Here is a 24,808-nt window from a genome sequence, read left to right as displayed (position 1 = left end):
TCGAAATGTGACTGAGAAGGAGCTCACTTCTGGAATGGAGAGTTGACCATGGTGACATGGGTCAGGGGAGTTGACCATGGTGATGTGGATCAGGTGAAGCCTGTGAGAGTGAAACCTTCAGGATCTTCATTTGCTGATGGGGCACAATTCAAGGTAAGGAGAAATAGCTGCCAACATCTGCTAATGATTGGAACTCAGAATGTGCATGTCTGAATCTAGCAGAATTGGAAGTGGTCAAAAATGAAGTGGAATACTTCAGATCAATATCCTAGGCATTCATGTGCTGAAAAGGACTGGTATTGGCCATTTTTAATCAGAAATAATAATATTTACTATGCTGGGAATAACCCAATCAAGAGAATGGCATCGACACTGGCAAAGGGACATTGCAAAATCAATCACAAGCACAATGCTGTCTGTGACAGAATTACCTATATCTGCTGTCAAGAAAATCCAATCAATACCACTATTATTCAAATATATGAACTAACCACAAAGGCTAATGAAGAAGAAATCGAAGAATTCTACCAACAACTTCAGTCAGAAATCGATCAAACATGCAATCAAGATGCATTGATAATTATTGGCAATTGGAATGCAAAAGTTTGAAACAAAGAAGAAGGAATAGTAGTTGGGAAATACGGACTTGGTGATAGAGACAAAGCTGGGGATTGCATGATAGGATTTTGAAAGACCAATAGTTAATTCTTAGCAGAACCCTGTTTTCAACAAAAAGAAGGCAACTATGCATGTGGATTTCTCCAGATGGAATATACAGAAACCAAATTGACTACCTCTGTGGGAAGAGATGGTGAAACGCTCAATATCAGTACCTAAAACCGGGCCAGGTGCTGACTGTGGAGCAGGTCATCCATTACACATATGTAAGTTAAGGATGAAGCTGAAGACATTTTTTAAAAAATCCACGAGAACCAAAATATGACTTTGAGTTTATCCCACCTGGATTTTGAGAACGTCTCAAGTACAGATTTGGTGCATTGAACATGTGAAAAGACTTAGAATTAGAAACCCAAATGGAAGAACACGCTTAGCATATCTTAAACTGAAAGAACCCAAGATCAAATTGAAGCCTCAAATTGAAATATTGAAAGATTCTATGGGGAAATTATTAAATGATATGCTGGTTGGGGATCAAAGAACCAAAAGGAGATGGAAAGAATACACAGAGTCACTGTAGCAGAAAGAACTAGCTTATAGTTCACCATTTCAGGAGGTAGCAGATGATCAAGGACCAATGATGCTGAAGGAAGGAAGAAGTTCAAGCTGCACTGGAAGTATTACCCAAAAATAAGGCTCCAGAATTGATGAAATACAAATTGAAATGGTTCAGCAAGTCGATGAAGCACTGGAAGCACTCACTTCTCTATGCCAGGAAATTTGGATGACAGCTACTTGGCCAACTGACTGGAAGAGATCCATATTTGTACCCATTTCAAAGAATGGTGACCCAACAGAATGCTTAAGTTATAGAACAACATCACATGCATGTAAAAATTTACTGAAGATCATTCAACATCAATTACTTATTGAGAAGTTAATCAGAGAAGTTGGATTATATGGAGCATAAGGTGGCATCAGGATTGGTGGAAGGCTTATCAACAACCTGAGATATGCAGATGACTCAATCTTGCTTGCTGAACATGAGGCGAACTTGAAACACTTGCTGATGAAATTCAAGGACTGCAGCCTTCAGTAAAGACTGTGACTCGATGTGAAGAAGACAAAAATCCTCACAACTGGACCAAAGGGTAACAGCGTGATCAACTGAGAAAAGGTTGGGGTTGCCAAGGATCTTGTCTTGCTTTGATCTGCATCGAATGCTCAAGGGAGCAGCAGTCAGAAGATCAAAGACAAGTTGCATTAGGTAAATCCGCTGCACAAGCCTTTTAGAGTATTGAAAAGTAAGGATGTTATCTTGAGGACAAAGGTGCACCTGATCCAATCCATGGTATTTTCAGTGGCCTCATACGTATGTGAAAGTTGGATATTGAATAAAGAAAACCAAAGGGTAGATGTGTTTGAATTGCGGCACTGAAGAATATTGAAAGAATCATAGACTGCTTCAAAGGACAAACAGAAGTACAGTAGAGTACTCCTGAGAGGCAAAATGGTGAGACTTCATCCTACATACCTTAGACATCTTGCCAGGAGAGACAAGTCACCCGAGAAGAATATTGCGTTTGATAAAGAAGCAGGGCAGCAAAAAGAGGAAATCCTTCCAGGAGATGGACGGACAACAAGGCTGCAGCAATGGGCGCAAGCCTGGTGAACATCGTGAGGACGGTGCAGGATTGTGCCGTGGGGCTTTCTCTGTTGTGTAGAAGGTCACGATGGGTCAGAATTGACTTGATGACACCTGGCAGCAGCAATTTTGGACATGTTCTACAGAGAGCTCAGTCCATGGGAAAGAACCTTATGCTTGGTAAAGCAGAGGGTTAGGGGAAAATAAGAAGATCCTCAATTAGATAGATTGTCACTGGCTGCAACAATAGAAGCAAATCTGACAACCGCGAGTATGGTGCAGGAGTGGGCAGTGTTTCCTTCTGTTGTGTGTAGAATATCTGTGAGTTGGAATCAACGAGACAGCACCTAATGACAACACCAAATATATGCTAAATGCCTTCCATCTCATTAATTTTTATCCTAGCAATGTAAACTACCAAATGAAAGAAAATATAAATATGTACTATTAACTCTTTCTAGTGCTTGTCTTGCCATTTTTGTACTTGTCCCTGTAAAATCTTGACTTCTGAATCACACGTTTAGCTACTACACTAAACCCGAAAACCAAACTCACTGCCGTTGAGTCTATTTCAACTCACAGCAGCGCTACAGGACACTGCAGACGGCCTCTGTGGGTTTCTGAGACTGGATCTTCACGGAGTAGAAAGCCCAGCTTTCTCTCGCAGAGAGACTGGTGGCTTCCAACTGTGGCTAGCAGCCCCATGCTAAAGTGCCATTTTATTCGGTTATTTGTATGTTGCTATTAGGAAATTTCACAGTTAGATCTATTCAGAATCTCCGGAAACTGAAGTCATTGTGCTTAGGAAGCAGGGAGTGGGCACCAAATATTCTCTTGCCATTCTACTTTAAGAAACTCACTAGCTAAGCTATAGAAAGTAAGAAACAGAATTTCATATTCAGTTATTAGTTTCTCATATGTTTAAAATTGACAAACATTTGCAGAGTGGGAAGACTATAAAATCATAAGGCTGCTGAATTTGCTAAGGAGCCTTGTGGTGTAGTGGGTTACCATCAAGCTGCTAACTTCAGTGCCAGCAGATTGAAACCACCAGCTGCTTCTTGGCAGGAAGATGAGGATTTGTACTCCCATGAAGATCGGCAGTCTCAGAAACCCACACAGGCCATTCTGTCCTGTCCTATAAGGTCACACAAGTCAGAGGGCCACGGGTTTGGTTTGATTTCGGCTGTTTATGGTTGTTAGATGCGATGGGGTAAGTTCGGACTCATAGCAACCATAGGAACAAAAGAAAGAAAAAGTGCCTGGTTTTCACTGTCGTTCCTATTTTGGGGCTCACTGTGGGAGCCACTTGTGTGGCTACAAAGCCTAGAAAATCAAGACTAAGAAATGACCAGCAGAGACAAAATCGGAACATTAGGGCTTTTTCAAGGAGTTCTGGGACGATGGAGCCAATGTAGAATCGCCCGTGTGAACTGTGGGATTGCCAGATTTGCAGATAACGGAGCCGTGTTGGGGGACAGGGACACAAGACCGGGTCTCACAGCATTCCAGGCTTCTCTTTGGTTGGTTCTCAACAGAGAGAGCAGCTATGTTTGTCACGCACGTGGTCCCTGTTCACAGCGCCATCACCACCCCACCACCCCTACCTCCCCATGTTTTGCTGCCCTTGCTGGTGCAGCTGGAAACTCCTTGCTTTTCTTCTTCTTCTTTTTGCCTACGTCTCCCACCCCTGTTTGAGGGCTAGCCAGGGTGGGAAAGTGGCCAGGGCTGTTCATACCTCAGCGGGATCCCACAGACATACCCATGTGACCATGAAGAAGTCCACGGAGGGAAGGGGCTTCCCATTAGTGATACTCCCTAGTGCAAGGCCCAGCTCCCTCTTTTAGATAAAGAGACCCAGCCAGTTGGAGAGAGTTGGGAAACAGGAGTATTAGGAATCTGCCACAAGTGTGTGCGATGTTGGTAGAAGTGTTTGATGTTTCCCAGTGGATTTACTGCCACACCAAGTAGCCTTCAGAACTGGTGCCTAGACTCTAGCTTGATCGCCCTCTGAACGGAAGCCCTTCCCCTCTGGGGAATCCACTATAATAGCACATTTATACCCTAGGACCACGCACAAGGAATATAGTTCTGTGTTGTACAAGAATACACTGTTATAAGCACAATGACAGAAAGAGGGTACCCTTCCTACGTAACACACAAGGTCAATAAGACACTCTGCTAGATTCACTACACTTCTCCTTACCCCAACCATGATAGCCTCTGGACACTGTTCCCTCCTCCTCAGCGACACACAATCTGCTTTAACTTACCAAGTGAAGTCACATCTCCCATCACCCTCTTCTCCAACTCATTAAAAATTACTATACCTAAAAAACTTACTATACCTAAGGGAAAGCTTCCTATGATTAATAAACCCTAATTATTCTTCTCACCCCATGAACAATCTCTTCTCATCTATGCACAATACATTTTTCCAGCACCTATCTGATAATCCCAAAACCTTCAGAGCCAACCCTGCCGCTACACATCCCAGAAGATTATGCTCTATCATCAGCTCACCCAAGATGTCACACAAGCAACAGGCAACATCTGCAACTTCCATAAAAATCTAGAGAAACAAAAGTCAATCACTGAAGATGACCCCAAATCCCACAGTTTACATAGAAGAAGCAGCCTTTGAACTGCCAGTGAAAGAATGCTTGAGAATATTGCCTAGTTCTGTTCAGGAAATTAGGGGATCAATCTTGAAAGCAAATGAAAAAATACAGATAGCAGAACCATCACACCAAGTAGAAGTCCAGGAGTTAAGAAATAACAAAGCAAAAATAGATACAAAAGATGAGTGATATATGGTAGTTATATAAGTTCATGTCAACTTGATAAATAGGTGTAGGGGTGGAGTCTAACCTGTCAATCAGGTCACAGCCTACTGATGCCTCCTGTGGGTGTGGCCTTCTTATGAGGATTCTGGGAACTTCCTCTCTCTCTGCTTTTGTCTTCCTGTTGACAAGCCAGGCAGAGACTTGCTGAGGCCTGTGAGGAGCCCCTCTCTCTGCTTCACCTTCCTGTTGAAGATCCACACTCAGAAAGCTGTAGGAACCACATGGAGACCTGCGCCAGTGCTGAGATGTTTCCACCACCGTTCGACCACAAGACTTTGCATGCACCCGTCTGTGGTCTTTTTGAATTTTGCATCATTTCATGTGATGGTATGAGTCTGAAGAAAGATTTATGGACTAGTATTGGACTTATAGGCTAATATTAGATTTATGGACTTGATCTGGACTAGGCTGGGATGTTTTCTCAATATACAATTGCCCTTTGATATAAAGCTCTCTCTTACTCATATACGAGTATCTTTGGATTTATTTCTCTAGTCAACCCAGTCTAACACAGATATTGATAATAGAATGTAAAAAATGGAGAACAGAATCAGCAATCTCGAAGATAACCAGGCAGAATTCAGAAAATGTGAGAAACAGTCAAACAAAAAGCCAAAGAATCTAAAGGAAGACTGAGGAGGATGTGGGATTCCATGAAGTGAAACAATATTCAAATTATTGGAATCCAAGAGTAGGAAGCTAGAAATAAGCCTACAGCTAAAATAGCAAAGGGATTCTTGGAAGAAAACTTGCCCAGTATCACAAAGGAGACAATAACCCTTCAGGAAGCAGAGAGAATACCAATTAGATTAAACCTCTCAAAAAACACATGAAGACATATAGTAGTCAAAGTATCCAATTTCAAGGAAAAGGAGAGAACCATGAGAGCAGAAGAGAGAAAAAATAGAGTCACATATAAAGGCAAACAGATAAGAATAAACTCAGATCTCTCCACGGAGAGGATGCAGCAAAGAAGAAACTGGAGCAGCCTGTTCTGAAAGTTGAAGGACAACAACGACATTCCAAGAATCCTTTATCCAGTAAATCTCTCCATCCAATTTGAAGGAGGCAATAACATTTCCTCTGGTAAATAAACACTTGGGGTATTTGTAAAAATAAAAACAGCATTAAAAATATGTTATAGTTCTTTATAGGCAGAAAAACAATAAGCACAGAATACAAACATGGGACCAACATAGAGTGTAACAACACCCAGAAACCAGCTCACTGAAAACATCATACAAAACATTACATATCCAATGGAGATACAAAGACAAGAATGAATTCATCACACAGGCACCATCCTATAAAGGAGAAGAAAGGAAAACACTAAATACAAATAGTATGAGATGGCAGCAACCAATCTACATTTAAATTTAAGTAAACTGAATTTTAATGCCTTAAAGGCATATATTAAAAGACAAAGGGCAGCAGACTGGATTAGACAACAAAATCCAGCAATCTGCTGCCTTCAAGAGACACATCTCAAATTTGCAGGAAAAAAATGACTGAGAGTCAAAGGCTGGAAAAACATTACCAAGTAAATGGCAATTTTTAAAAAAGCAGGAGTGGAAATATCAAGGTACATGACATAGGAGAGATAAGAATGGGCCTTAGAGATCATTAGATGAAGTTCCCATGAACATAATGAACATATATGCATGCAGTGAAAGACCCTTGAAGTGCTCAAAGAGATTAAAAAGAGAAAGCACTGGATCAACAATTATAACAGTTGATTTAAATACACAGCTCTCAAAGAAGGATAGATCAATGGGTAAGACATCAATAACGAAACTGAAGACCTGAACAACACAAATAACTCGACCTAATAGACATTTGCAGAGCTCTTCAGCCAATATTAAAAAAATACACATTCATCTCTAATGCACACAGCTTGTACTTGAAAATAGACCACATGCTGGGATACCAGGCAAGCCTGAGAAAATTCAAGCGCATAGAGGTCATTCCGACTACCTTCTCTGACCACAGTGTCATAAAGCTGGGAATTTATAATAGAAAGAATGGAAAACCAAAGACAAGCACCTGGAGACTTAATAACACACTTCTTGAAAAGCAATGGGTATTAACCCAAATTAGAGAGGAAATTAAGAAGTTCCTAGAACCCAATGAGAATGACAATACAACACACCAAAACCTATGGGACACAGCTAAGGCAGTTATCAGAGGTCACTTTATTCCAATAAATGCACACATGAAAAAATAGAAGTATGGTCAGCACCTGAACTCAGCACCTCCAGCATGTAGAACAGAGCCAACCACCTACTCCTTCTAACAGCAAAAGAAAAGAGCAGAGATAAATGAACTGAAAAGCAGAAGAACAACAGAAAGAATCAACAGAGCAAAAAGTTGGTTCTTTGAAAGGATCAACACAATCGACAAACCGCTAGCAAACTTAACAAAGGAAAAGAAGGACCACTTGTAAATACCTAGGATTAGGAATGAGACACGATGTTGAAACAGACCCCAGTGAAATTGTTCTTTAAGCTACACAGTATTATGAAAGACTGTTCTATCAAATTCAATAATTTGGGGAACAAACCACTGTCTCCCCAAATTAATGCTTAAGTACATTAAGAACTTGAACAGACCCGTAGCAAAAGAAAAAATAGACAAGGTCATCAAGAAACTCCCAATCAAAGAAAGTCCCAATCCAGGTGGCTTCACAGGAGAATTCTACCGAGGATTCAGAGCAGAGCTGAAACCAATCATACACAAACTCCTTTTCTAGAACATAGAACAAGACAACAAACTCCCAAACTCATTCTATGAAACCAGAACAACCCTGATACCAAAACTGGGCATAGACCACACAAGAATAGAGAACTACAGACTGATCTCTCATGAAAAGATGCAAAAATCCTCAACAAAATCCTGGCCAAAAAATTCAAAAGCATATCCAAAAAATAATACATCATGACCAAGTGGGCTTCATACCAGGGATGTAGGGATAGTTTAACATTCAGAAAATAATGAATGTATTCCACCTCATCAACAAGAAAATAGACAAGAAACATATGTTCATATCAACTGATGTCGAAAAAGCATTTGATAACATCCAACACCCATTCATAATAATAAAGATTCTCAAGAAGATAGGATTAGAAGAGAAAATCTCCAATATAACAAAAGCCATATACATAAACCAATAGCTAATATTACACTCAATGGAGAAAAGCTGAAAACATTTCCACTGAAAGAGGGAACCCAACAAGAAAGGCCCTTATCCCAACTTCTAGTCAACATTGTGCTGGAAGTCCCAGCCAATGCCATAACACAACAGCAACATGTACAATTGGGTAAAGAATAAGTGAAACTTTTACTTTCTACAGATGATATGATCTTATAGACTGAGAATCCTAAGGAGTCCACAACAATAGAAGAGTTTAGTGGAGTAGCAGAATTCAAGATTAACAAGCAGAAATCTTGTATTCCCAGTGATGGGAACAAAGAAAAAGATCATCAAGGAAATTGTACTATTCACAATAGCCACACAAAAGCTGAAATATCTAGGAATAACCTACCTCAAAAAACAAAAGACCTCTATGAAAAAACTACATAACATTATTACTACAAGCTGCCAAAAGGGACAGGCACAATGGAAGAATATTCCATGTTCATGAATCAGAAGATTCAATATAATGAAAATGTCAATACTACCTAAAGCAAGCTACAAATTCAAAGCAATCCCAATGGAAATTTGAGGATCATTCTTCAAAGAAATGGAAAAACTGGTGGCCAACTTCGTATGGAAATGGAAGAAGTCCAGGATAGGCAAAGAACTCCTCAAGTAGAAAAACAAAGTAGGTTGTCTTGCACTATCTGACCTCAAAACCTACTATGCAGCCACAGTTGTCAAAACAACCTGAGACTGGTATAATAATAGATTCTTGGACCAATGGATCAGGACAGAAAACCCAGAAATAAAGACATCCACATACAAACAATTGATTTGTGACAAAGGCCCAAAACACATTAAATGGGAAGCAGAAGTCCTCTCATTAAATGATGTTGGAAAAGCTTGCTGTCCACATGCAGAAGAATGGAATAAGACCCATATCTCACTCCATGCACAGAAACAAACTCAAGGTGGATTAAAGACCTAGATGTAAAACCCAAAGTTATCAGTTTCATCAATGAAAAAAATGGGACAAAGCTAGGATCCCTAGTGCAGGGAGTACATGAGCTAGCATAATTAACTAAGGAAACACACTCCATGGAAGATAAAATAGATGAATGGGACCTATTAAAAATAAAATACTTACATATATAGACTTTATTTAAAAAAGTATAAAGAGAGCCCACAGATTGGGAAAAGATATTTAGTAATGATTTAACAGACAAAGGACTAATTACTAGGATCTACAGGATTTTACAAGTTTACAAGAAAAAAAACTAACAGCCTTCTGAGAAGGAGGGCAAAGGATGACACCCGAATGGCTAATAAACACGTGAGGAAATGTTCCAGGTCATTAGCCATCCGGGAAATGCAAGTCAAAACAATGAGATACCACCTAATGTCCATTATTGTAGCCTAATTTTTAAAAGCCCAAAGTAGCAAATGTTGGAGACGGTGCTGTGAGATAAGAACTCTTCTTCACTGCTGGTGGACTTATAAATATGTACAGCCACTGTGGAAGGGGATATGGCAATACCTGCAACAGATGGAAGTTGAACTACCATATGACCCAGCACTACCATACTGTCAAGGTCAAATCTGATACTACTCATTGTACACTTAAAAACACACAACTAGTGAGCTATTGATTTACTTTCCTATTCTTAGTTATGAATCATCATTTTTACCTTAAAAAAAGGCCAGGCTGGCCCACCAGGCCATGAGGATGATGTTCCCGATTAGAGCAGCCAGTCCTCAGAGAGTACCTCATGGCTGGCTCCACTATGAGATACGACGTCCCTCACTGACCCATGGTCCTACAGGGGACAACACCAGAGACACAGTGTGGGAATTGTGCCCGATCTGATCCCGCCACCACACCAGGGCAAAACACTAAGGGGGAGGGCAACAGAACAGCAAGGGAATGCAGCAGCGAGGTCCCCAGGGAATGCTGAAGGTGGACTTTTGGGCCAGGGTGTGGTGCCCCAACAGACTGGACTGGATAACTCTCCTAAAGGTCAACAAACAGTCCTTGAACTAACTACAAGCTTCTCTTTCTTGCTGTGTTTTGTTTTGTGGTTTGTCATTGGTTTGCTGTTGTTGTTTTGCTGTGTATTGTTGCTTGGTTTTGCTCTGTCTTGTTTTTGTGCATGTTGTTATCTCTGCAGGTCTGTATAAATAAGATAGGCTGGATGAACAATCTGGAGAAGAAAATAATGGGACCGACAGTTCCGGGGGAACATGGGATAGGGAGAGGTTGGGGGAAAGGTAGTGATGGTAAGAAACCCAGGGACAAGGGAACAACAAGTGATCCAAATGGGTGGTGAGGAGGGCGTAGGGGGCCTGAGCATGATAGTGGGACAAGAGGAAAGTCAAAGGAAGTAGAGGAAAAAGCCAGGAGGCAAAGGGCATTTCTAGAGGTCTAAATAAAGTCATGTACATATGCAAATATATTTATATATGAGGATGGGAAAATATATCTATGTGCATATCTTCATAGGTTTAGTATTAAGGTAGCAGAAGGAAACTGGGCCTCTACTCAAGTACTCCCTCAATGCAAGAATACTTTCTTCTATTAAATTGGCATTTTATGATGTTCACCTTCCTGACACAACCACTGAAGACAAAGCGGGTGAATAAGCAAATGTGGTGAAGAAAGCTGATGGTGCCCGCCTATCAACAGATATAGCATCTGGGGTCTTAAAGGCTTGAAGGTAAACAAGGGGCCATCTAGCTCAGAAACAACCAAACCCACATGGAAGAAGCACACCAGCCTATGTGACCACAAGGTGTTGAAAAGATCAGGTAAAAGGCATCATCAGAACAAAAAAATCTTATCATAGTGAATGAGGGGGAAGTGCACGGTGGAGACCCAAAGCCCATTTGTAGGCCACTGGACATCCCCTTACAGAAGGGTTTCAGGGAGGAGATGAGCCAGTCAAGGTGCGATGTAGCAACGATGAAACATACAACTTCCCTCTAGTTCCTAAATGTTTCCCCCTCCCCCACCATCATGGTTCCAAGTCTACCTTACAAAACTGGCTAGACCAGAGGATGTACACTGGTACATATAGGAACTGTAAGTTCAGGGAATCCAGGGTGGATGATCCTTTCAGGACCAGTGGTGTGAGTGGCGATACTGGGAGGGTAGAGGAATGGTGGGTTGGCAAGGGTGAACCTATTACAAGGATCTGCATGTGACATCCTTCCTGGGGGACAGACAACAGAAAAGTGGGTGAAGGAAGATGTAGGACAGGGAAAGATATGACAAAATAAGAATTTATAAATTATGAATGGCTCATGAGGGAGGAGGGAGTGGGGAGGGAGGGGGAAAATGAGGACCTGATGCCAGGGGCTTAAGTGGAGAGCAAATGTTTTGAGAATGATGAGGGCAATAAATGTACAAATGTGCTTTACACAATTGATGTATGTATGGATTGTGGTAAGAGTTGTATGAGCCCCTAATAAAATTAATAAAAAATAAAAACCAATCTAAAAAAGGCCAGTAGATATTAAAGGTTTAATATTAGGTTTAAAACATCAACAGAAAAAAATCTATCTGTAGTGCAGACAGAATTATATAATAGTTGAGCAACCTAACTATGCTGAAAGAAATTTTTCCAGTCACAAAATAGCACATGTTGTAAGATCCCACTAATATTGAAATGTCTAGAATCTATCATTTATAGAGACAGGAAGTAAATTAGTGGTTGTCTAGGTCTCAGAGTGGCGAGGTGAGTAGTGACTGCCAATGGGTATTGGGTTTCTTTTGGGGATCATGGAAACTTTCTAAAGTTAAATTTTGGTGATGGTTGAGCAATTTTATTAATATACCTTAAAATATTTTACATAGTAAAAAAATATTTTTATGGTAAATAACTAATATCTCAATAAACTTGTTTTTTAAAATGTAATCATTGAAGGGTGTTGTAAGTGGGGATTGGCTCGATTGTTTCCATGTTGGGGACATTTGCATAGCATTAGAAAGGCGAGCTGAGCTGTCCATAATTAGGTTATCAACCCTGGGGACAGACTGTGTGTGTCAAGTTCTTTGTCATCCTCACTTCTAAGAATCATTGTGGCTGAACTTTATCCAAGATATATGTATTTGCTCTTCTGGAAAGATATTCAATGTTCTTCACCAACACCTAATTCAAAGGCATCAGTTCTTAAGTCTTACTCGGCGTCCAGCTCTCCCAAGCCAATGAAGCAATTGAAAATACCATGGCTTGGATCAGGCACACCTTAGTTCTCAAAGTGAGGTCTTTGCTTTTTAATAATTTAGAGAGGTATTGTGCAGTGTATTTGTCCAAGGCAATATATTGTCTTCTGTCTTGACTGATTCTCCTATGAGCATCAAATGTGATTCCAGTAACAACTTTGATATTTTGGCCGTTTTCCATGATTTCGCTGTTGGTCCAGTTGTGAGGGCTTCTGTTTTCTCTGTGCTGAGGTGTCATCCATACTGAAGCCTGTAGTCTTCAGGCTTCATCAGTAAGTACTTCACGTCCTCTTCACTTGCAGCAATTAAGACTGTGTTGCCTTCAAGTGTAGGTTGTTAATTAGTCTTCCTCCAACCCTGATACTGCATTCTTCTTCATGTAGCCCAGTCTCTTAGATTATTTGCTCAGTACTTAGATGAAGTGTGAAAAAGGTAGCATGTGATCAAGAATCTATAGCATTGAAGGAAGAAGTCCAAGGTATTTGAAGACATTGATGAAAACCAAAGCGCCATCAATAGCCAACAAAATGAAGATATTATCAAACAGTGGCATTACTATTATACAACAATAAAAATGTACTGAAGATAATTTTTAAATGGCCTCAGCAGTATGTTAACAGCAAACGGCTGCAATTTAGAAAAGGAGGTAGATTGAGGGATATCGTTGCTGACACACAGAGTTCTTGGCCCAAAGCAGAGAAAACCAGAAAGATGTTTACTTGTCCCCGACTGTGTGGATCGTAATAAATTATGTAGAACAATACAGAGTATGGTAATTCCAGAACACTTAACTATGCTCACACAGAACCAAGAGGCCGCCATCCAAACAAAACAAAGGTCTAGTGTGCAGTTCACACTCAGGAAAGACGTATGTCAGAGTTGTGTCCTTTCCCTGTCTGTATTCTGTCTGATTGCTAAGATGAAGGGAAGCAGGAGCCCAAAGTTCTTGGAGAAGTTGGCCTAGCATATGTCATAGATTCTGATTATAATAACAAATCATGGGTGGGGGCAACTTAGCTGAGGGAGGACTTGGTGTCAGCACCTTCAAAACGTTGGGTGTCCATAACTTGAGAAAGGAATAGTCACCGTGTACGTAAGAGTTCCATTTGTGAGACACCACAAATACCAGAGCCTTTGAGTCTTAAATCAGAAAGAAGGTCTTGGATGGGAGTCAGAAATCCCAGGCAGTGTGGGAGAAGAATGAGGCCCAGCTCTGGTGGTTTGAAGCAAACCATATTAAATATGGGCATGACTCCTGGGAGCTTCAAACATTAGAACTTCTGGCTTAGCCAGAGAAGCTATTGTGCACTCCACTGCTTTTGTATGCCCTCCAAATATTGCCATGAATGCACCGTTGTCATGCTTACCAAACTACTACCAAATGCTGCCTGGGAGTATATACTCATGTTTGTTCTTCACAGAGAGCGCTGGTTCAGGAATAGCATGCCAAAGAAAGAAATTAGTCAGAATTGCTTCTGCATTTCCAGGCAGAGCTGACAAGTCTGCTTCATATATGTAGGCTTTCCCCATATCTAATAACACAAACTCAGTGTAAAGCCATTGAAAGAGGAAGAACTCTAGCTGTTAATGCCTGCCTCAACTAGACTCTCTATACATAGATACAGAAACACACTAAGTCCTTCATTGAGTTTGAATGAAGAACTATAGTGATGTGCTTTCTATCTTAATTTTGCTACTGTTCTTTGGGCAGGAAATTCAATCCCGTGAGGTTCTGTTGGTCTTTAAAAGCAGGAAATTAACCTCATGAAAGAAACCACATGGTACTGAAAGCCAGTTGATTGGGGGAGTCGTGTTGAAAGACCCATAGGAAAGGAATGTTGGGCTCTGACTGGAGTCATACCACAGATGGACTTGTCAGAGTAACTGAGATGCGAGCCAGACAAGGGGAAAAACAAGCTATGGATGATCGGGGGAGGGATATCCATTGGAGACGACCTCGTGGTGCCTGATGGAGAGATGTCCTTGACTGATGTGTTAGCCATATAGAGATTTCTTTGGACCTTTTTGGACGTGAAAAAAAATAATATGCACACATTGCTGCTGAGAGAGCTTTGGGGGAGGGCAATGAGGGGTGGGCTCCTGGAGAGAAGAAAGGCTAATTACCATAGGTACTCTTTAGTAAACTTGTGCATAGATCCAAGATGCCCCAGGGTCTTGCAGGGAATATCAGCTCTCTCTCTCTTAATAAAAATAGTTCACTGGGAGGTTTATAAGCGTAAAATACTAAATAACTCCCATTCAGTGGGAAGATAGAGGATAAAGGATTGGACCTTTCCCTAGGGGCTAGACTTTCAAAGTAACTAGAATTGTGGAGATCCGGCCTCAACATGGAGAAGTGAACTATGGGAGCCAGGGGTATTCCTGAATCAAGTCTGAAGGGTCCCCTGAAACAAACGACTTCCAGCCACCGAAATTTTTGTTTGGGAGAGGCTTTGCTTGTTTATAGCTTTCAAGAATTATTTAAAATCATTTATCTTAGTGATTCATGTATGTAGAGTTGTTTGTACCATGCTATTCCTTATTGTACTTCAATGTCTATGGAATCTATAATGATATCCCTTCATTTGGATATCGATCATGTGTGTTTTTCATGTGAATATGTATGTAGGTGTGTCTGTTTTGTGCCATGATTTATCTTATCAAAGAACCACCTTTTGGCTTCATTTTTAATGTACAATACACAATTAATATTTTAATATTCAATGTGTATACAAAATATAATTTTATAACAGTTTATTTATATGAGAAGAGGAAGTATATTATAGTTAAATTCTCAATTAAACTACTCATATGATACAACTCCAGTTTACACCTAAGTTATCCATCCACTATTCAAGTTATCCACAATTACCTAAGATATTCATATTTTCACTAGTAGAAACTACATTAGGTTCACATTCAAAGCTGTGACTCTTCATTAGCATGAACAGGCTAACCATTGGCAGATATATATATATATTTTTCAAATTTACAGGATTTTTTATTGGTTAGAGGGTCGTGGGTAAGGGCCATTGTGCCAGGGACTGTGGCATTTCAGTGTGGACCCAGGAAGGAGCAGGCTGGACAGGAGAGCAATTAGTCCTCTGGACATTCAAGGAGAGGACTCTTCGTCTTTCTTCATTTTTCTTTCTGGTCTCCAGACTCTTCCTCCTCTGCAGCAATGTTCATCTCACTTTTTTTCAGTGAATGGTCTCTTTGACCTGATCTTTCTGGATGCTTTCGAACTCCTTCAGGTTGTCAAGGATTTGCTTCAGGAGGCTGGAGAGGTGCTGAGCCTCACTGCTGCTTCGAGTGAAGAACCTCAATAATTTACATGTGTTTTCATAGTCCATCTTTACTCTTTAGAAGCATGCTCCCTGCTAAACACACTCTTAAACAGGAGCCAGTTCAATCTGCTATTGACTTGACTCTGACTCACAAAACCTTCTCCAGACAAGATCTTGCAGGCATGGTAGCCTATTTTTTTTTATGGCCTAAAAAAGATGCTATTTATCTTAACACTATTTTGTTTTCTTCGGAATCATACCTAAGATCTATCTTGAGAAATCTGTTTTCTATTTCTTTTTTTAATCAATTTATTGGGGGCTTGTACTATTATTATCACAATCCATACATACATCCATTGTGTCAAGAACATATGTACATTTGTTGCCATCATCATTTTCAAAACATTTGCCCACTACTTTAGCCCTTAATATCTGCTTCTCATTTTCCACCTCCCTCCCCACTTCCCCCTACCTCATGAACCCTTCATCTTCATAAATTATTATGTTACACTGTCTGATGTCTCCCCTCACCCTCTTCTCTGCTGTCCATCCCCCAGGGAGGAGGCTATACGTAGATTCTTATAATCAGTTCCCCCTTTCTACCCCACATTCTCTCTACCCTCTATGCATCGCCACTCTCACCACTGGTCCTGAAGGAATCATCTGTCCTGGATTCCCTGTGTTTCCAGTTGCTATCTGTACCTATGTACATCCTCTGGTCTAGCCAGATGTGTAAGGTAGAATTGGGATCATGATAGTGGTTGGGGGGGGGGGAGGAAGCATTTAAGCACTAGTAGAAAGTTATATGTTTCATCGTTGCTACCCTGCACCCTGACTGGCTCATCTCCTCCCCACAACCCTTCAGTAAAAGCGTGTCCGGTTGGCTACCAATGGGCTTTGAGTCTCCACTCTGCACTCACCCACATTTATAATGATATGATTTTTTTGTTCCTTGATGCTTGATTCCTGATCCCTTCGACAGCTTGTGGTCACACAGGCTGATATGTTTCTTCCATGTGGGCTTTGTTGCTTCTGAACTAGATGGCCACTTGTTTATCTTCGAGCTTTTGGCTTCATTTATTTTCTATACGGTTTTTCTTTTTCAAATGTCATTTACCTCTGCTCTTATCTACTGTGTTAGCCTGTGTAGACTAGAGAAACAAATCCACAGAAACTCATATATATATGAGAGTTTTATATGAAGGATAAGTGTACATTGAGAAAGCATCCCAACCCAGTGCTGGCCAAGCCCATACATCCAACATTAGCCCATATGTCCAACACTGATCTACAAAGTCCTCCATCTCACAAAGCACACACTATGGCACCAACTTCAGGAAGAAAGCGAAATCAGTGAGTGTGTAAGCATCTTAGCTCTGGCAGGGGTCTCCACACGGCTGTTCCAGCACCCAGGGCTGCATCGGGGTAGGTCCATTTGGCTTCTCCTCAGGGATGTCTCACAGGAAGTGAGACTTGCCAGCTGAAGCAGGGAACTGACTAAGGCAGCTGTACCCTAGTCTAACCACCAGAGAGCAAGAGACCCAAGAACCAGAAAGGCGAGACTTACCAAGCCATTTATCTCTCTGCCCTTCAATTAATCCCACATGAGTTTATCAGCCAGGTTGGCACAATAAACCTTAACTATCCCATCTATATTATTTCCTTCTACTTGGTTTGTATTAACTTAATCTTCTTATATTAGTTCCTTATGTAAAAACTTAGGTAATCAATTTGAGACATCTCTTCTTTACTAATACAGGTATTTAATGCTATAAATTGCTCTCTAATGATGAATCACTCTATTTTAGCTGCATTGTATAAATTTTGATGGGTTGTGTTATGTTCTTGTCCAGTTCAAAAATATCTCCTAGTTTCTCTTGATATTTTCTTTTTGGCCTATAAATGGTTTACCATTATTTGGGGATTTTTCAGGTCTGTTTTTATTATTATCTTTAATTAAATTCTTCTATGGTGTTTACATGATTTTAAATCTTGTCTATCAATAAGGGTTTATTTTATGACCCAGGATCGGATCTATCTTGATGAATGCTCCATGGGAACTTGAAAACATGTGTATTCTCTTACTGCTGGACGGACTGCTCTATAACTGTTCATAAGTGTTGCCTAACTCTTATTTTCTCACTAACTTTCTGTCTAGTTCTATTTACGGAGAAGCATGGACATTCCTGACTGTATTTGTTCATTTATTTATTCTTTCAGTTCTGTTTTGTTTCATATCGTTTGATAAATGTAGTTAGGTGTGTTATTAGGCCTGTTATTTCTTCTTGGAGAACTTGCTATTATTGATATTTCATGTTCTGAAGTCTATTTTGTCTATTTAACTTTTTGACTAGTGATTTCAGGAACATATTTTACCTCTCTTTGTATTTTAACTATGTTTGTATTTAGAAATAAGGTGATTTTCTGTGGTCAAGAATAGATTTGACACATTAGACACTGAGGACAGAAGACATGATGAGCTGTGGAAAACATCAGGAACGTCATTCATGAAGACAAGAAAAAATGAAAGCTCAAAGGGGATGTCAGGAGAGACTGGGAAACTCGCTCTGAATCGCAGCTAAAGCAAATGGAAGAAAGGATAAAAGTAAAAAAGCTGAATGGAAACTTCCAAAGGGCAGCTTGAGATGACAAAGTCGCATATTATAATGAAATGTAAAGACCTAGAATTAGATGACCAAAAGGTGAGAGGACTCTCAGCATATTTCAAACTGAAAGAGCTCAAGAAAATATTCAAGCCATGAGCTGAAATAGGACAAGGTTATATGGAAAATATATTGGATGATGCAGGAAGCATCAAACGAAGATGGGAAGGATGCATAGAGTCCCTGTACCGAAAAGAACTAGCTGACATTCCACAAGTTCAGCAGGTAGTATACGAGCAGGTACCCCACCGCCCCCCCAACACTATTCTTTGTTTCAAAGCTATGTATTTATTTATTTTCATAAAACAATGTTACCACATTCAAAGTACTCTCCATTACACTTAATACATTTGTCAAATCTGTGATTCCATTCTTGGACATATTGTTCAAACTCATCTGTTTGGAAGGCTGACAGCGCCTCCCTCGTTTTTTTTCTCTCCACCTTTTCTACATTGTCAAATCACTGTCCTTTAATGTCCTTCTTCATTCACGGAAACAAAAAGAAGTCACACAGTGTGAGGTCAGATAAGTAAAGTGCGTGGGGCAAAAGAGGAGGGGTTTTGCCCCAAACTGATGCACTGAGATGGCTGTGTAAGCATGTGCATTGTCATGGTGGCAAGACTAGTCCCCCACCTGCCACAAATCAGATCTTTTTGGTTGCACACTGTTAGGCAATCTTTTTCAGAATCTGTAAATAGAAAGCTTGGTTAGCAGTCTGACCTGGTGGAATAAACTACAAATGCACTCTGAGTTGACATTTTCATCCATCCAGGAAATTGATGGATGTCCAGAACAAGGCTTGTCCTCAATCAACATTTTACCTTTTTTGAAATGAGAAAACCACTTGTACACTTGCATTTTCCCATAGCCCTGTCCTTGTAAGTCGTGTTCAACATCACACAAGTTTCTGTGGCATTTTTCCAGAGCAGAAAACAAAATTTCACAGCTGCACACTTTTCTGTTATATCAGTCATCACAAAAAAATGAGGTTTGAGCAAAACTGTTTTAGCAGAAAAATTCACTGTGGTCAGAGAGAACCTTCCCAGGTGACGCCACAGGGTGCACTAACTCAGCGTCAGCTGCTTGATGCTCACCTCCTGGGAAAATGTGTGCTATCAAAGCTCCACTCCACCCAGGAAAATTCCGGGTTTTTTTTGTGGAGTGCCTCTCATGTAAGCAAAAACCAATGTTGCTGATGGAAGCAGGTCAAGTCGCACTGAAGGCATGAGCGAAAACCAAGGCTCAGGCATGGATAGAACACCAACTGAAATGTCTTCACAAGCTGATGAAACACTGGAAGAATGTATGTGTCTCTGCGTTTGTTTCAGAGCAGGTCTTCTGGCTACTAATTCTGTAGTTTGTTTTAGGTGAGATTTTTAGAGGTTTTTTTTACTTTACTTTTTGGCCTTCATTCCTATAAAATATTTCCATTGGATATAAAATTCTGAATTGACAATTAATTTCTTATTATTTTATCATATTCTTGCTGCCATAGTTTTTGACAAAAACACCAGTCATTGAAAGTCTTGGTTCCTTATATGTAATGCACCATTTGTCTCTGGTTGTTTTCAATATTATTTTCCATCCCTGGTTTTTACTAGTTTGAATCTTACCTTTTTAAGTAGTTTGATTATGATCATTTTCTTTGGGTTTATCCTTTATAAAATTCTTCAGAACCTCTTGAATTTTTAAATTTAGGTCTTTCACCAATAGAATGCATTTTTTCCTGCACCAATATATTTCTCCTTTCTGGAACCCCAATGATGCGAATATCAAAATGTTCATATGTATCATAAGTGCCTGAGGATTTGTTTATATTGGAGGAGGGTGTGTTTATAATTGTTGTGTCTTTCTATTGCCCTGTGTTTTACAGATTGGGAAATTTAAATTAATCTGTCTCTAAGGTTCCCTTTTCCATGTTATATCCCTTCTTCCCTGGAAACTACCCAATTAATTTTTATTTCATGCATTGTATTTGTCTTTTTTTATTCTCAAATAATTATTTTTAATTATTTCCAAATAATTCCATATTATAAAATATCCAGTATTTTAATATCAAAGATCTCATTACTACCCTATTCATATAGTGAAGCACACACACTTAAAAAATTTGTGGGAAATGTAAATAAAAGATAATGGAATTTCTTTTTTTTAAAGATCATTTTATTGGGGGCTTTTACAACTCTTGTTACAATCCACACCTCTATTGTATCTGACATGTTAGTACATATATCCCATCGCTCTTTTCTAAACATTTATTTTCCATTGAGCCCTTGAGATCAGCTCCTCCTTTTTCCGTGGCCTCTTGATAGATTATAGATTGTTAATTATTTTCAAAACTCACACTGATTGCTGTCTCCCTTCCCCTCTGGTTTCTGTTGTTCTGCCCCCTGGATGGGGGTGTGTGGTTAAGTGCCATTCATTGCCATCGGAATCCCCCTCCCTCCCCACCTCTCCCCCCTTCCCCCTACCCTTTTGGTATCGCTATTCCCATTCCTGTTCCTGGGTTCCATGTGCCTTGAGTTTTATCTCTTGCCTATAACTATGTACATACTCCTGTCTAGTCCAGAGTGGGAAGTGGAACTGGGGTTACGATAGTGGGGGGTGAGGAGGCCTCAAGGGATTAGGGGTATATTGTGTAATCCATTAGTGCTCTACTGCACCCTGATTGACTTATCCCCTCCCTGTGACCCTTCTGTGGGGGGATGTTCCATTGTTCACAGATGGGCTTTGGGTCTCCACTTCAACCTACCCTCCATTCTCAGCAATGTATTTTTGTTTGTTTGTTTGTTTACTATTTGTTGTGAATCTTCTGATGCCCATTGCCCAATCTCAATGAGACCTCACCATCACATTGTCTGGTGTGCTTCCTCCATGTGGGCTTGTTGGTTCACTGTTGGATGGCTGCTTGTTTATCTTCAAGCCTTGAAGACCTCAGACAGTATATCTTTCAATAGCCAGGCACCATCCTCTGTCTTCACCACAGCTGCTTATGCACCCATTTTGTCTTCAGCGATCATGTAGGGGGGCAGGGTGGGGGTGGTGTAAGAATCTCAGAATGTCAATTTGTTAGAACAAAGTGTTCTTGTTTTGGGGGAAGGTATGAGTTGAGGCCCAAGGCCCATCTGCAACCTCAGTGTATTGCCTTATAAATATACATATACATAGGTCAATGCTTCTATTTTATGGATTAATGTATTTACATAAATACACACCTCTGTTAATATCCCTATCTATACCTTTGCTTCCTAGAGCTTACCTCTGTTTCCTTTGCCTCCTCCTGCCCTGCCATCACTTTCCCCCCTTCTTCCACCTCTTAGTGCTTCCTCTCTGCTAGCTTGGTGTTACTCTAATATCCAGAGGATCTCTACCCTCTCCTAGATGTTGGTTTCGATTCCCTAGTTGTTCCCCTGTCCATGATGCTATCTGCTCACCACCCCCTTCTCCCCTCCTCCTTCTTCCCCTTAGACCTTCCTGGACCATTGGCCCCATTGCCTTGTGTTTGTATATCTTTAAATTCCTGTTTGTTTCTTTTACTTTCTATTTCTCAGATCAAAACGTTCACTTTCCATTCATTTCTGCAGTAGTCGCTCATCATAGGTAGCATGGTCATCACAGCTGCTTTACCATCTTCTGATAATCCAATATCTAGGCCACATGAGGATCTGAACCTGCTGATTCTTAATTATTTCAAGAAATACCTGGCTGTTAATGTTTCCTTGATGTAGCCTGGGATTTTAGCTTAGACATTTTGAATATTATATTGGTAGACTCTGGAACTTGCTAAAATTCTCTTGAAATGTTGTTTTTGTTCTGTTTTAGTAGGCACTCGATCCATTCAGGCTTTGATTCTGTCTTGCATTCTGTGGGTGGTGGTTTTAATGAAAGTTCAGTTTCCAAGACTCAAAGGCCTGTAGTCAACTCAAGACTTCAGGGGATATGTGTTTCCAAGTTTACTCATATGGATGTTGATAGGCTACAGAAGTTCTATTTCCAAGCTTATTACATGGCTGTTAACAGGCTGTAGGTCTACGTTGGCTATTGACCAAAGACAATAATTCCTTTCTCTGTTGGCTTCCCAATAGGGAATCTCACACTATGGCAACTGCCTTTTCTGATATTAAGATAAACAGAGAGTAAAAAGAGATGAAAGCCAGTCTTTAAGTGACTGATTTAATCTGGAAAGTGACATCCCAACACCTTTTCCAGTATTTAATTTGTTAGAAGCTGGTCACTGAGGCAAGAGGAAGGAATTACACAGCGATTGAATATGAGGAAGTGGAAATTAATAAGGTGAAGATCCTTAATGCTAATTTTATAGTCTACCTATCACAATTTTAAACCAAACGCCAATGTGCCTGATTTTTAAAAAGCACGCTATAACTTCTGATCTACTCCATCTAGCGTGGAAGAATAAAATACTGTCACATATTTTGTTTTCTTCCTTTCCTAGCAATTTTTAAATTCCATCTGGGTTCAATTGAAATTAAATATGTTGAAAACTACAAGACAAATCTAGACAGAGCCAAGGATATGGAAAATAAATGCGAGTACGCTTGGTACATCATTTAATGTTAAAATGGTTTCCTAGTCTGAATATTGTTAAGCAAATTAAGTATAAGAAACATCTGGCTGGAGGAAAACAAGACAGAAATTAACAGAAGTTAGTCGGGTATGTTACTTCATTAAACCATTTTAAGTTTAAACAGTTTTTTTATAAACATTTCAAGTTTGAGATCAAATCACATCCTGTAAGAAATAAATTAAGCTACTGCAAATTGATTCTTTATCAGTAACTGAAATAAGAAAGCAGTTCCCAGTTTTAGACTTCACATCAGCTTACTACACATTAAGTACATTAAAGTTTTTTTGAATAAGTAAAGGTGTATGAGGGAGGCAAGTTGAAAAGTTTGGAAAAGATTCTTTAAAGTTACAAATTAGCTTCTATTATCAGGTGACAGAGTATCTTTTCTGGAAAGGTACACAATAATACTTTTTATTCTACATGCTCTTCTGAAATGTGGCCTTGTCAATTCTCTACCCAGAGAAAGGGCTTCAAAAAGCTAGTGGGAAAATTTATGATCTTTTCCCTCCACTTTCCATAAACTTTTTGATGCTCCCTTCATGAATCCACCCAGGCGTGTCTAGAAAGGCCTTATCTCTCTTTGACTGTTAGAATGCAGCAAACTATGCCCTGCTAGTCCCCTCCTCCCTCTTAACAAACCAGGAAGTTTCTGCTTCCTGTCTATGCGAGAGCGGGGAGCCACCCATCCTTGGGTTAATCCCAACAAATGCTTGTAAAATACGATAAATAAAATAATAAAAATATGGCATTCCATCATAATATAAGCATTATGGCACATTGATATCTCCTTTCACCATTTTTTCTATATGCAGTTTAAAAATCGTATGGCGTGTGTTTATAGCTTGCTTCTTTCCTTCCCACTTAACAGGAGGCATTGAGAATTTTTTGGCATTAAGTATTTTTTCAAAAAATTTACGCATTCAGACTATGTAAATTTTCTGTGTTTAATACAGTTATTTAATGCATGAGCCATTTAATATACTAATATTTCCCTTATAACACATTAAGGCTGTTTCCAATAAATCTAACATTTTACTTTGTAATTAGTATTGTGAATTCTTTCCTCTCATGTCATTATTTCCCTAGGAAATATTGCTAAAGGATTTGACCATTACCATACCTTAAAAAAAATCATACCATTTAATCATGCTGCTGAGAGTTAGCCATGTAGAACAGGTCCACGTTCATCAAACCGTAGCCTGGGGTAGCACATAGCTTCCATCTGAAGTGCCAGCCTCAGGTAATTAGCAGTGGTGACCTGGCACTCCTTGATGAGAAAGACCGAAATCTGGGTCAAACGGCAAAGCATGCTAAGATAAAGGAGAGATACTTAACCTCAATGAGGGCTGGAAGAGGGAGCACATGGACTTTGTGTCTGCCAATCCAGTCTGAGTCCACACTGGGGCGGAGTTAATTTTTGCTAACTTGAAATGCAAAAATGAAGTTTCTTGGTTTGGTTATACTGCATATTTCCATAATTGTAAATGAGGTTGTATGGTTTTCCAAATGCTCACTGTCCATTTAAACCTATTCTGTGAATTGATTTTCCATTATCCTGTGTTCATATTTTCAATTATCTTGCCTTAAAATTATGCTTTATATAATAACAATAATTTTTTCCTGCCATTTTCCAACTTGTCATTTGCCTTTTAATTTTGTTTATGGTATTTTATGATGAATAAAATGTGTTAATTGCTCTGTGGTTAAATATATTAATGTTTCCCTTTGTGGTTTCTTCCTTTGTTTGCAAGCTTGAAAATTCAGCTCCACCCTATAACTTTATAAATATTCACATGTGCTATTGTG

Source organism: Tenrec ecaudatus, chromosome 10 (genome assembly GCF_050624435.1).
Source record: "Tenrec ecaudatus isolate mTenEca1 chromosome 10, mTenEca1.hap1, whole genome shotgun sequence".
Classification (NCBI taxonomy): Eukaryota; Metazoa; Chordata; class Mammalia; order Afrosoricida; family Tenrecidae; genus Tenrec; species Tenrec ecaudatus.
This window is presented reverse-complemented; position numbering follows the sequence as displayed.